Raw genomic sequence first — 15,226 nt, 5'->3', positions numbered from 1 at the left:
CCACTCCGCGTCACATGGGATCTTCCCGGACCGGGGCACGAACCTGTGTCCCCTACATCAGCAGGCGGACTCTCAACCACTGTGCCACCAGGGAAGCTCTAAAAATAGCATATGTTGAACAAGATTTAGTGATGTGAGGTCATCACAATAGGTTATTAACTGAAAAAAGAAAAGATACAGTAACACAGCATTGTAAATCAACTATACCCCAATTAAAATTTAAAAAAGAAAAGATAACAAAACTATCCACAGTATTTACCAACACAGAGGAAAAAAAGATGAGTGGAAAAGACACTGAAAATATTATAGTGATTCTCTCTAGTGGTAAGATTTTCTTTTTTTACATCTTTATTGGAGTATAATTGCTTTACAATGGTGTGTTAGTTTCTGCTTTATAACAAAGTGAATCAGTTATACATACACATATGTTCCCATATCTCTTCCCTCTTGCATCTCCCTCCCTCCCACCCTCCCTATCCCACCCCTCCAGGCGGTCACAAAGCACCGAGCTGATCTCCCTGTGTCTAGTGGTAAGATTATAGGAGATTTTTCTTCTTTATCTATTCCTGTATTTTGTACAATAAGCATAGAGACCTTTTATAGTCAGGAAAAAATTCCATGTATGCATATGTATCTACTTTGGTCTCTTCTCCAAATCCGCTTTCCCATTTCCCACAGAGAATTTCCCTGTTGACTCCAGTTTGACAGCTTAACCAGGGGCCAGCAAGTGAAGGCCTCCCTAGGCTGACAGCGTCTCCTGTTTGGATTCCACCCTGGTGCTTGATATTGGTACAAAGGAGCTTGTTAAAATGTTGAGCTACTTGTGATCATGTCGGGGGGCTGGAGGGCATCTGGAATGAGAGGTTGCCATGGTGAGGAGGGCTGTTCAGGCAGTAGTTTGAACAAAAGACATTCGACTACTAAGAACAAAGGCAGAAGAAGAACAAGCAACAGCAGAAACATCCTGTAGGAGACTCTCCCAGTCTATCCACTCACTCCACAGTCTCCCTCTCAAAGGTGCACTGACCTCCTGCACCTCACAATGGGCATCTTTTATTGTCATCATTACTATCATCAATATCGTCACCACCACCACCACCATCATCACCATCATCATCACCATCATCATCATCACCATAATCACAATCATCATCATCACCATCATCATTACCATCACCATCAGTACCATCATCATCATCATCACCATCATCATCATCACCATCACCATCATAATTTACCATCATCATCATCACCATCATCATCACCATCATCATCACCATCACCATCATCATTACCATCATCATCATCACCATCATCACCATCATTATCACCACCATCAACACCATCATCACCACCATTGTCATCACCATCATCATCACCATAATCACCATCATTACCTCATCATCATCACCATAATCACCATAATCATTATCATCACCATCATCACCATCATCATCACCACCACCATCAACATCACCATCATCACCATCATCATCACCATCATCACCATCAACATTACCATCATCATCACCATCATCATCAACACCACCACTATCATCAAAATATCTTCATCATCTTCACCATCTTCACCATCATCACCACCACCACCATCATCACCATCATCACCACCACCACCACCACCACTATCATCACCACTACCAACTCCTCCCCACCTAGAATGTTAAGCATTATCTCATTTAATCCCACTAACAACCTGCTCTATAGGGATTATTAGCTCCATTTTAAAGATGAGGGGCTTCCCTGGTGGCACAGTGGTTGAGAGTCCGCCTGCCGATGCAGGGGACACGGCTTCGTGCCCCGGTCCGGGAAGATCCCACATGCCACGGAGTGGCTGGGCCCGTGAGCCATGGCCGCTGGGCCTGCGCTTCCGGAGCCTGTGCTCCACAATGGGAGAGGCCACAACAGTGAGAGGCCTGCATACCGCCAAAAAAAAAATAAAGATAAAAAAATAAAGATGAGAAAACTGAGGATTATTGAAGTGCCTTGCCTTAGGTCAAATAGCCTAGTAGTCAAGTGCACAGTCTCTGGAGCCAGAGAAGCAGGTGTTTGATTCCCAGCTCTGCCACTTCTGGTTGTGTGACCTTGGATGAGGTATTTAATCTCACTGTGCCTCAGTCTCTTCATATGTAAAAAAGAGACATTAATAGTACCTACCCATATTCGTTTCCTATTGCAGTTGTCACAAATTGCCACAAATTTACTGGCTTAAATCAACACACATTTTTTTCTTTTTTAGTTCTGAAGGTCAGAAGTCCAAAATGACTCCTATGGAGCTGAGCTCAAGGCCTCTAGAGGGCTGTTTCCTGCTGGAGACTCCAGCGGGGAATCCATGCCTCACCCCTTTGACCTACTAAAAGCTGCTTCCTGCCCCTGCCTCCATCTTCAAAGCCAGCGCTACAGCATCTTCTCTTTTCCCTGACCTCCTGCCTCCCTCTTGTAAAGCAGGGATCCCCAACCTTTTTGGCACCAGGGCCCAGTTTCATGGAAGACGATTTTTCCACGGAAGGAGGTGGGTGCAGAGGATGGTTCAGGCGGTAATGCGAGCGATGGGAAGTGGCAGGTGAAGCTTCGCTCACTCGCTTGCCCGCCACTCACCTCCTGCTCTGTGGCCTGGCTCCTAACGGTACCGGTCCGCAGCCCGGGGGTTGGGGACCCCTGTTGTAAAGGATCCTCCTGATTACATCAAGCCTACTTTGATCATCCAGGATCATCCCCCCACCTCAAGATCCTTAATCACATCTGCAAAGTCTTTTACCAGGTAAGGGAACATATTCACAGGTTCCAGAAATTAGTATGTGACTGTCTTTTGGGGGAGGTATTATTCAGCCTAGGAAGGCTATTATAAGCATAAATGAGATAATATAAAGGGAGGGCTACAGAACACCATCTGGCATGATGCTATATAAGTGTTAGTTGCTGTTATTAATAAAAGTCTCACACACACACACGCACACAAACACACACATGACATGGTGTAGCTAAGATTCGAGCCCATGCCAAAGAAAAGCCCAGATGTCATAGGAACCATAAAATCCCAAAGTGGAGTGAAAAATCCCAGATGGGGAAAAAGTTTTGCCTGATTCTGCAACAGACCCAGGAGCATCTGTCTGGATTCCTTGATTAGGAAGTGCCTTGGATTTACAAGTCAGTTGGTTTCCACCTCAACCAATAAGATAACACAAAATGCCAGACATGATCTCTGAATTATGGAAGGAACTGGGCTCCTCAGCTTTTATCAGGGTCTAGATGTTTCCCCGGGCACAAGGGAGGTTAAGCTGTAAACATAAACAGAATCACAAGTCATGCCCTCAAGCTTTAATAGCAAGTTGGGGAGTTTCTCCCATGTTTTGAAAGGGCAAATAGGCCCTCATTAATTTCATTCCATCATTTAGCATTTCTGATGGTTTTGACAGTCTAAAAAAAATGAGTGGCTGCTAAAAAAAAAAAAAAAAGAAAAAGCCTACTATTTGGAAGACAGCCCGGTGAAACAGAAAAAGGGGAGAACTGGGTTTGGAGCCACCAGGCCTGGACTCCCATCCATGCTCTGAACCAACATCTTTTGTAACCAAGCGTGGACCCCTCCCCTGGCAGGGCCTCAGTTTCCTCAACAGTAAAGTGAAGGGGCTGAGGTCCCCCCAGTGTCTGATATTAGATCATCCATTGATTCAATTCTTCTGAAATGCCTTCCTCTTTCCCCTACTCCCTCTCTCACCAAAAATTTCATCTTTTTTTCTCCCTTCCCCCAAAGGAGGCTCTTTACTTTGAAAACACTCATTATTTCTAATTTACACAACAAGTCTAGCTGGTTTGAATAGATAGTAGAAGAAACATGGATTTGGGTTTTGCTCTGTCATTTACCAGCTGTGTGATTTTGAACAAATTACTTAACCTCTCTGTTTCCCCAGCCCTAAAACACAGATCATTCCTCCTCATAGGAATGTCGTGAGGCTTAAATACACACAAAGAACTTAGAATAGTGGCTCCCATGTAGCAAGTGCTTAATAAAAACTGACATTAACCGTTATTATTGGTGTCATTATATATAATGTTATTATTATCCTTTTCTTTGGCACATCTCCGAAATCCCACCTTTTGGTGATTTTAATAAAGGCATTTTGAAAAAGTCATTTCAGACAACAAAGTCTCCTGTCCTGGTGCCCCTCTTCCAGGAAGAAAGGAAAGAAAGCAAGAGGGAAGAAAAGGAGGAAGCCAGGGAGGGTAGGAAGGACAAAGAGATGGAGGAAGAAAATTCAAATACCCAACATCAGAGGGATTTAATCACAAGGAAAGAAAAACACCATTAAAAGCTATAATTTATGGCTTTCAAGAAATTATATCGATTTGAAAAGGAGCATTGAAATTGTGCCTCCTTAGGAGTAAAATGAACAGCTTTCTGGAGGGTTAGGAGATAATTTTACAGGAAAACTGAGTTTGTTTAAATGTCAGAAAAAGTGATTAGAATATTTGACTTTCTCCTGCAATAACGGGAGCAACTGGCCTGGAAGATTTTCACTCAAGTTGTTGACGGTGAATTTGACTACAATTGAAATGCGCAGACAAAAACTCAGGTCCCTGATGGCATCCAGCTGGCAGCCAGTCAAGAAGCGGATGACATCACCCACGTCCTGAGACCTGTCTCGGGCCCCCGCCCGGGGATTCCCCCGAAACACGGGACTCTCCTATGGCACCTGCCTTCCTCACGGGGAGAGCAATTCTGATCAAACCCACACTGAGCAAGTATTTGCATTTTATGGGGTTTTGTTTAATTACAAAGCTAATACATGTTTATTACAAACAGTTTGTTAATATGAGACTAAAAAATAATTTTACTTAATCACTTGCCCTCACCCAAACCCGATCCCATCAGCAAAGAAGACTGCAGTAAATATTTCAGGACTGGGAAGATACTTCTTCAGCATTACAAAGAATGTCCATTTCAGGGGCTTCCCTGGTGGCGCAGTGGTTGAGAGTCCGCCTGCCGATGCAGGGGACACAGGTTCGTGCCCTGGTCCGGGAAGATCCCACATGCCGCGGGGCGGCTAGGCCCGTGAGCCATGGCCGCTGAGCCTGCGCGTCCGGAGCCTGTGCTCCGCAGCGGGAGAGGCCACAACAGTGAGAGGCCCGTGTACCGAAAAAAAAAAAAAAAAGTCTATTTCAACCCAATTGTTCACAGCATCTATTACAGTGAAATTCTAAAGCAGCATTTTCCAAAGTGTGTCCCTAGACCACCAATGCATGAAAGTGTCTACCAAAAAAGGAAGGAGAAGAGGCGGGTCGGCTGCACCCATTTCCCAGACATGCACAGTGAGCACTATCATACCTAAGGCTCAGAAGCTGTGCAGGAGAAAAACAAAAAAACACTTTTTAAAAATTTAACCAAGCATTACCCAAAACATCCTGAAAACCCAGAATCCCATGGAACACACTTTAGGAAACACTGCATTTAGAAGCAAAACAAGACGATCTGCTATGACAGTTATTAACTATGATTTTTCTCGATTTTTTTAGCCAATACTATAACATATGAAAATGGAAATAATTGGAACTTTTAGAAATCAGGCAGAAATCATCTGTTGGCAGATGTTTTGTTTATCTACAAATTACAAAAGAATAAGCTCTAAAACTAATAGAATTAGTAAGAATTCAGCCAAGTTGCTAGAATAAAGGCCAAATATTCAAAATAATGGATTTTCCATAGTGTGGCAATAACTAATTAGATGTTAAGATATTTAATCACAATAATAATTTTTTAATTATGGAGATATACCTATAATGAAAAAAAGTTAAAATTTTCATTAGGGAGATGAGACGGCATTTTATGAGTAAAGCTCAAGAAGGAATGCTTAAATAAGGGAATTAGTAATGGTGTGAATTTAAGGAAGGAGTGAAGAAATTTTGGAGCAAGTTGGCCTTTAACTTGAAAAATGGTGTGCCTCTTCCTTCTGGCCTCCATGGTTTCTTATGAGGAATCCTCTGTCATTTGAATCATCTTGTCTTTATATATAATGCCTCATCTTTCCAGATGCTTTCAAGATTTTTTTCCTTTGTCTTTATTCTTTTTCTTTGTCTTTAGTTTTTGATTATGATGTGTCTTGACATAGATTTCTTTGGGTTATCCTATTTGGATACACTGGACTTCTAGAATCTGTAGGTTTATGTCTTTTTGCCAAATTTGGGGTGTTTTCAACCATTATTTTTCCAAATCTTTTTTTGGTCCACATTTTATCCTCTCCTTCTAGTACTACAATGATACAAATGTTAGATCCTTTGTTACTGTCTCACAGGTCCCTGGGACTCTTTTCATTTCTTTTTTAGTCTGTTTTCTCTATGTTGTTCAGATCAGGTAATTTCTATTGTTTTATCTTCAAGTTCATTGATTTTTTTTCTTCTTTTATATTTGTTCTGCTACTGAGCATATTCAGTGACCTTTTTATTTCAGTTCTTGTATTTTTCAATTCTAAAATTTCCATTTGGTTCTTCTTTATATCTTCTGTTTCTTTGCTGAGACTATTTTTTCCTTTGTTTCAGACATGTTTGTTATTATGTATTGACGCATTTTCATAGTGGTTGCTTTAGAATCTAAATTGTGAATCATTTCTGTGTTGGTGTCTATTGGTCCCCTTTTCTCATTCAAATTGACATTTTCCTGGTTCTTAGTTTGAGGAGTGACTTTAATTGTATCCTGGCCATTTTGAGTATTATCCTGTAACACTCTGGACCCTATTTAACCTTCTTTTTTTTCAGTCACCCTGTTTAGGTGTGGTATGCAGGCCCAAGTGGAGCAGAAGATCCCCGCTGGGCCCCACTGACACCATCCCAGGAAAAGTAGAGCACAGACTCACACCACCTCATTGCCCCCAGGTTGGGGTGGAAACTCATTGCCTCTAGGTGCGGCCAGAAGTCCAGCTGGCCACTTAGCTCTGCCAGCACCACAGGCAATGGGAGAATTCAGGAGGAACTTGGGGGAGTTTTTCCCTTGGTGTTTGGCTGGAATGGGGTGGGTGCTAGCTGCTAGGCTGCCCTTTTCTCAGACCTCTGGTTAGAGTGAGCAGGCTTCCCTAGGAGAGTTTTCTCTGGTCATACCTGTTGATGGTTCCAGATTGCGGGCCACGCACAGACACAGGAACCCCTGGACTGTCACTTCCCAGGTGCCCTCAAGACCTCCCTAAGGGACTTCCCTGATGGCGCAGTGGTTAAGAATCTGCCTGCCAAAGCAGGGGACATGGTTCCATCCCTGGTCCAGGAAGATCCCACATGCCATGGAGCAATTAAGCCCATGCGCCACGACTACCGAAGCCCACACGCCTAGAGCCCGTGCTCTGCAACAAGAGAAGCCACCGCAATGAGAAAGAAGCCCACACACCGCAACGAAGATTAGCCCCTGCTTGCTGCAACTAGAGAAAGCCCGCGAACAGAAACGAAGACCCAACACAGCCAAAAATTAATTAATTAATTAAAAAAAAAAAACTCCTTAAGAAGGGCTGTCAGTGGAGGGGGTCAAAGTGGAGATCAATCAGTCTTCCTGGGTCAAGCCCAGATGCTCTGCTGACATTTTCATTTTTTCTTTTTTTAAACAGCTTTATTGAGTTATAGTTCACAGGCCATAGAATTTGCTCACTTAAAGTGTAAAATTCAATGGTTTTTATTCATAGAATTGTGCATCCGTCATCACAATCAATTTTAACATACGGTTCACCCTTGAACAACATGGGTTTGAACTTATACACAGATTTTTTTCAATAAACATATTGGAAAATATTTCGGAGATTTGCAACAAGTTTGAAAAAACCCACAGACAAACCGTGCAGCCTAGAAATATCAAAAGAAAAAGTGAGGTATGTTATGAATGCATAAAATTTATGTAGATACTAGTCTATTGTATCATTTATGATCATAAAATATACACAAACCTATTATTAAAAGTTAAAATTTATCAAAACTTACACAAACACTTATAGACCATACATGACACCATTTGCAGTCAAGAGAAATGTAAACAAATGTATGTAAAATGCAGTCTTAAATCATAACTGCATAAAAGCAGCAGTGATGTAGCTGGTACTGCTAAGAAGCATCAAGCAGTAACGATGGAATCAAAAGTGAACATAACTGAGAGAATGGAGGGAGGTGAAAAGATGGTAGACCTGAAGGAATTGGAGGCCCAGAGAAAGGACGAAGAGAGACAAGAGGAAGAAGAAGTAACTGAAGAAACGAAGAGATGCATGACACAGGAAATGGCAACGGGATTTTCTTTATTTGAGGAGGCACTGTTAGTTTTTGAGGCACAGGACCTGAACGTAAACAGTACACTAAGGTTGCAGCAGCCGTTCAGAGTGCAATCCAGTGCTACCATGTCATCTATGATGAGAAAAAAAGAGCTACCACCCAGACATCACTGGATCGTCTTCTCAAGAGCGTAGATAGAAGTGAATCCAGCAAGGAACCAGAACCTGTGCCATCCACGTCAGGCGTGAGTGACACTGCAGCCTGCCCTCCATCTCCTATTGCTGAGGATCCTTCAGCTCTACCATCTCCCACCACCTCTCCCTCCTCCAGTCAGTAACTCTTCTGGCCTGTTCACTCGATGCCAGCCCCTGGATGACAGCTGTCCTACTGTACGACTGTACTTTTCAAGGTACTGTACTGTAAGATTAAAAATGTTTCCTTAAAAAAAATCATAACTGCATACAATTAACTGAAGTACATACTGTACTGGCGTAACATTTTTGGAGCCATCTCCTGTGGCTCTGGAGGGTGAGTTCAAGTGTTGTGAGCATCCACTTGAAACTCTGTGCGACACTAATCATCTCCAAGTGAACAGTTCGTCTCTCCAGTAAATTGCATATCACAGTAAAAAGTGATGTCTCACAGTTCTTGTGTATTTTTCATCATGCTTAGTGCAATACCATAAACCTTGAGTAAAACCATGAGACCCATACGAAGTGCCACCGGTGATGCTGGAAGTGTCCCCAAGAAGCAGAGAAAAGTCATGATTTTACAAGAGAAAGTTGAATTGCTCGGTGTGGACCATAGACTGAGGTCTGCAGTTGCAGTTGCCGCCATTTCAAGATAAATGAGTCCAACGTAAGGACCATTATAAAAATGAAAAGGAGGGCTACCCTGGTGGCGCAGTGGTTGAGAATCTGCCTGCTAATGCAGGGGACACGGGTTCAAGCCCTGGTCTGGGAGGATCCCACATGCCGTGGAGCAACTAGGCCCGTGAGCCACAACTGCTGAGCCTGCGCGTCTGGAGCCTGTGCTCCGCAACGAGAGGCCGCAATAGTGAGAGGCCCGCGCACCGCGGTGAAAAGTGGCCCCCGCTTGCCACAGCTAGAGAAAGCCCTCGCACAGAAGTGAAGACCCAACACAGCAAAAATAAATAAATAAATTTTTTAAAAATTCCAGAAAGTTCCAAAAATCAAAACTTGAATTTGCCACACACTGCAAATATTAAAAAAAAAAAAAGGAAATTCATGAAGCCATCACTGCAGCTACACAAGCAAGCATGAAAACCTTGAACTTTTGGCAAAATACTTTTAAACCTCATATTGAAAATGCAGCTTAGGACTTCTCTGGCGGTCCAGTGGTTAAGACTTTGCCTTCCAGTGCACGGGGTGCGAGTTCAATCCCTTCCAGTGCAGGGGGTGCGAGCTAAGATCCCACATGACTTATGGCCAAACAAAAAAAAAGACATAAAACAGAAGCAATATTGTAACAAACTCAATAAAGACTTTTAGAAAATGGTCCACATTAAAAAAAAACACTTTAAAAACAAAAAAAGAAGATGCAGCTTTATATGAGTGCAAGATTGCTATAAGAAGGGCAAACCTATAGACTCTAATATGATTGGAGAAAAAGTGAAGTCATTATAGGACAACTTAAAGCGAAAAGAAAGTGAAGGATTCAAAGCTGGAGATTTAATGCTAGCAAAGGATGGTTTGATAATTTTAGGAAGATGTTTGCCTTTTTAAATGTCAAGAAAACAACAGAAGCAGCTTCTGCAACCAAGAGGCAGCAGACAAGTTCCCAGATGCCATTAAGAAAATCATTGAGGGGGCTTCCCTGGTGGCGCAGTGGTTGAGAGTCCGCCTGCCGATGCAGGGGACACGGGTTCGTGCCCCGGTCCGGGAAGATCCCACATGCCGCAGAGCGGCTGGGCCCGTGAGCCATGGCCGCTGAGCCTGCGCGTCCAGAGCCTGTGCTCCGCAACGGGAGAGGCCACAACAGTGAGAGGCCCACGTACCGCAAAAGAAAAAGAAAAAAAGAAAATCATTGAGGAGAAAGGACACCTGCCTGAACAGGTTTTTAACTGCAGACAAAAGTGCCTTATTCTGGGGGGGGGGGATGCCACAAAGGACATCTATTAGTAAGGAAGAGAAGTGAGCATTAGGATATAAGGCAGGAAGGGACAGACCAACTCTACCGTTCTGTGCAAATGCAGTCAGGTTTATGGTCAGGAAACTGTAATATATAGAATGGATACACAACAAGGTCCTACTGTAGAGCACAGGGAGCTATAGTCAATATCCTGTGATAAATCATAATGGAAAAGAATATGAAAAAGAATGTATATATATGTATAACTGAATCACTTAGCTGTACAATAGAAACTAACACAACACTGTAAATCAACTACACTTCAGTTAAATAAATGAATAAATAAAAAGAATTTGCAGTCCATAAGCTTTTGTATAGCTTCTACGTGCTTTTCCATATATTGACACTTCCGATAAATTCCTTTTTTTCCAGGGTTTATAATTCTTGTTTTCAGTTGAGGTCACACTGATTTATAACATTATATGTTTCATGTTTACAACGTTATATTTCTACTTCTGTACACCCTACAGTGTGCTCACGACCGAAAATTTAGTTTCCATCCATCAACATACAGTTGACCCCTTTCCCCATTTCGCTGCCCTCAACCCTTCCCACCCCCTCCTCAACCACGACTCTGTTCTCTGCATCTACGTGTTTGTTTTTGTTTGGTTTGGTTTGTTCACTTATTTGGGAGTTTTGTTTGTTTATTAGTTTTTTATATTCTACATATGAGTGAAATCATATGCTATTTGTTATCATTCTTGTATCTAAAGGCTTCTAACTAATCATGAGTTACCACGTGCCCAACCTGCAGGACATACCCAGGAAGAAAGCCACCCCAAAATGTCAACGATATCAATAATCTTTGAACAAAATTCATGCAGATTTTTCCTATCAGTTTCCCAATTAGTGCGAGCGAAGACAGCTCCAAGTTGTCCAATATAAATAAGCAATCTGAGGTACGATATGAAAAAAGAGATGTAAAATATTTTGTTAATAATTATTATTTTGATTTTCTGTTGAAATAATTTTTTATATATTAGGTTAAATAAAACATTAAAATTATAAATAAATAGGGCTTCCCTGGTAGCGCAGTGGTTGAGAGTCCGCCTGCCGATGGAGGGGACACGGGTTCGTGCCCCGGTCCGGGAAGATCCCACATGTCGCGGAGCGGCTGGGCCTGTGAGCCATGGCCGCTGAGGCTGCGCGTCCGGAGCCTGTGCTCCGCAACGGGAGAGGCCACAGCAGTGAGAGGCCAGCGTACCGCAAAAAAAAAAAAAAAAAATTATAAATAAATAAGCAGTCTGATGATATATCAGTCAAGCCTCACCCACATTCTTCTCTCCAAGTCTCTCCCCAGTGCATATGAATGACTTCTTCCCAATGCCCTAGTGCAGGGCCATGGTTGACTCCATCTAGACACTGAAATGGCCACAACCCCCGATCTGAATCTGCCACCCATCCTTTTTTTTTCTTTTTTTTTTCTTTTTTTTTTGTGTGGCTGCGTTGGGTCTTCGTTGCTACGCGTGGGCTTTCTCTAGTTGCGGTGAGCGAGGGCTACTCTTCGTTGCCGTGCGTGGGCTTCTCACTGCGGTGGCTTCTCTTGTTGCAGAGCACGGGCTCTTAGGCACACAGGCTTCAATAGTTGCAGCACGCTGACTCAGTAGTTGTGGTGCCCCGGCTTAGTAGCTCCGCGGCATGCGGGATCTCCCCAGACCAGGGCTTGAACCCATGTCCCCTGCCTTGTCAGGCGGATTCTTAACCACTACGCCACCAGGGAAGCCCCTACCCATTTTTTCTGAGGGCACAGGACCCCTCAGCTCCTCCCTAGGGTCTCCTCTGCAGCCCCTTCCCAGCCAACTTCCTACAGAGGCTACAGCCCACTGTAACCACAGTATAATGAGAGGCTGAGAGGAGGGGGAGAAGCAAGAAATCAGGGTCCCAATAAGCCAGACCAGTATTAGATTCTATTCCCCGTGCTTACGGAAAGGCTTTTGACATTTGAGGGGTTAGCATCCTGTTTTATCTATTCTTAGAAGACTAGAAAAGTCCACAAAGGATAACTCTCTTTTCCCTTTGCTGAGATAAAATTTGAATGATGTACTTCATGTATTCATTCAATCCAAAAATATCTGTTGAGCCTCTTTTCCATGCCAGGCACTAGTGCAAGACGCTGGCATTCAATGATGAGCAAGACGCAAGTCTGCCCGCAAAGCAGTCCGATGGAGGGGTAATGCAGACAAGCAGAGGGGTGGGTACAGTGCAATCTCAGCGTCATCCAAGCTGTGCCAGGGAGCCCTGGTGCAGGGGGCAGGGCCTGCAGGTGGGCCTGCATGTGGATCCTTCTGTGTGGACCACTCCGCCGGTGACTGAGCTCATCCTCTGCTCAGCCCCGCATCTCAATAAGGCCTTACTGGATGCTTTCATCACTGATACGCAGGAATTTTCATTACACATCTGAAGTCAGTTCGTATTTTCATTTATTCGTTCCCACATTTTGAGAGTAGAACGCTCTGCTTCTGCACATAGCTCCTCAACCTTGGCACTACAGACCTTTAGGACTGGATAATTCTTGGTCTCAGGGGCTGCCCTGTGCATTGTAGGATGTTCAGCCGCAACCCTGGCTTCTACCCACTAGATGCCGTTGGCACGTCCTTCTCCCAGTTGTGACAACCAAAAATGTTTCCAGACCTTGCCCAGTATCCCCTGGGCCCCCAGAAAATCACTGCTCTTTGTTTATTCACAGATTTGAGTAGCCCTGGAGGCCTCTGAACATTTCCCCTTAGAGTGTAGAGGTGTGCTTCTCCCCGGTGTGGTCAGTAAGCATTTTGTGAATCCCAACCTGCTATGGCCAAGCTCCGAGAAGCACAGAGAGCAGTGTTCAGGGAATATGCAGCAGGGAATGGGTGAGAAGAAAGGGCCGCACTATCATCAAAGCCTCCGATGCAGGGGCTTCCCTGGTGGCACACTGGTTAAGAATCCGCCTGCCAATGCAGGGGACACAGGTTCGAGCCCTGGTCCGGGAAGATCCCACATGCCACGCAGCAACTAAGTCCGTGCACTGCAACTACAGAGCCTGCGCTCTAGAGCCCACGAGCCACAACTACTGAGGCAGTGAACCACAACTACTGAAGCCGGCGTGCCTGGAGACTGTGCTTCACAAGAGAAGCCACCGCAATGAGAAGCCCATGCACCGCAATGAAGAACAGCCCCCACTCGCCACACCTGGAGAAAGCCTGCGCACAGCAACAAAGACCCAACACAGCCGAAAAATAAATAAATAAATTTAAAAGGAAAAAAAAAAGGCTCCAATGCAGCCTAAGCAGCGTCCACTTAATCCATCAGGACACAGGCAGTCACTGAGGGCTTTAGAGCAGGCAAGTGACCAGAATCAGACTTCAGGATGATACCAAGGCAGCAGAATATCGGACAGATTAGAGGAATGACAGTTTGGAAGCAGGGAACCAACAGGCTTTGCGGACAGACCTGGCAACAGGTGATGGCATTCCGATCCAGGAAAGTGGCAGAGTGAGCTGGAAGTCAAAAAAAGGCCTACAAGGCACCTAGGAGGTAGACCCTACTAGGAACAGGTGGAGAGTGGAGAGGCCAGGGAAAAGGGGCCTCAAGGCTGAGGCAGTGGGAAGCACGGGAAGGGCTGGGGGCTGGTCAGAAGCAGCTTAACCGTAGACACTCCATGGAGTGTCTCCACAGAGTTTGCTGAGAACTGGAGACCAACTTATCCATTTACCAAGAAGCAGTGAACTGTACTGTTTCCATCGCACCTCTGTGGAAGGAGCTCAGTAAAGAGAACGGACATTCGCATGAGTGGTTAGCTAAAGGATAATACTTCTGATCAAAAGTTAATAGTAGAATTCACAGTTATCTCAAAATAAAGTTTTTAAAAAGTCAGTGAGGGAGTTCTCTGGCAGTCCAGTGGTTAGGACTTGGTGCTTTCACTGCCATGGCCCTGGGTTCAATCCCTGGTCGGGAAACGATCCCACAAGCCGCGCAGTGTGGCCAAAACCCAAAACCAAAAAACCAAAAAAGCCAGTGATACATTTAGGATAAAACCAACAATGCAAAAAATATATATGCATCTTTAAGAATTTTTTGTAATTTCCCAATTTTCAACAATTGATTCCATATTTCTTTTATAATCGCAGAAGGAACACAAGTCAGAAAAGGGCAGAATATAAAAAACATATCGAAAAGCAATGGTCTGCACATTGACATATTCCTCAAAGTGTTTACATAACCCCTGTCACACCTTTGATTGCACACCAGGTGATATGATCTATTCTCTCCTGCCGGTGGGTATAAAATAAAAGAGGATTAAAGTCAAAGTTCTTCTGGAAGCATCTCAAAGAATGCTCATGCCAGTCCTATTCCCTTTTCTTTGTCCTTCTTCAGTGAGGGTATTTGGGAAGTACTCATTATGCCAGACTGTTTGGTGACGCAAGGCAGGCCACAGCCAGTGACCCCGGTGCCCATGTGGCCAGTTCTGTTAAGCAAGATGAAGGCGTGGCCTTGTCCTTGATGGGGTGGGGCCCTGCAGGTTAGGCGTGGAAAGCCTCACCAGCCTCACAAACCTCCCGGCCGGCAACCCTGCTACCCTGCAGCTGATGCCCACCTCCAGGACCGGTCCCGGAAGACTGACGGCCAACCTCTGCTGGGCACCGTTGAAGAAAGCCTGGGTCCATCCCTCTGATCCCCGTCTTTCTTTTGGGGATTTGAAGGTTAACTTTTTTTTGCAGGCTCGGCGGCCATGGCTCACGGGCCCAGCCACTCCGCGGCATGTGGGATCTTCCCGGACCGGGGCACGAACCCGTGTCCCCTGCATCGGCAGGCGGACTCTCAACCACTGCGCCACCAGGGAAGCCGAAGGTTA

This window comes from Lagenorhynchus albirostris, chromosome 6 (genome assembly GCF_949774975.1).
Source record: "Lagenorhynchus albirostris chromosome 6, mLagAlb1.1, whole genome shotgun sequence".
In the NCBI taxonomy this organism is placed as follows: domain Eukaryota; kingdom Metazoa; phylum Chordata; class Mammalia; order Artiodactyla; family Delphinidae; genus Lagenorhynchus; species Lagenorhynchus albirostris.
This window is presented reverse-complemented; position numbering follows the sequence as displayed.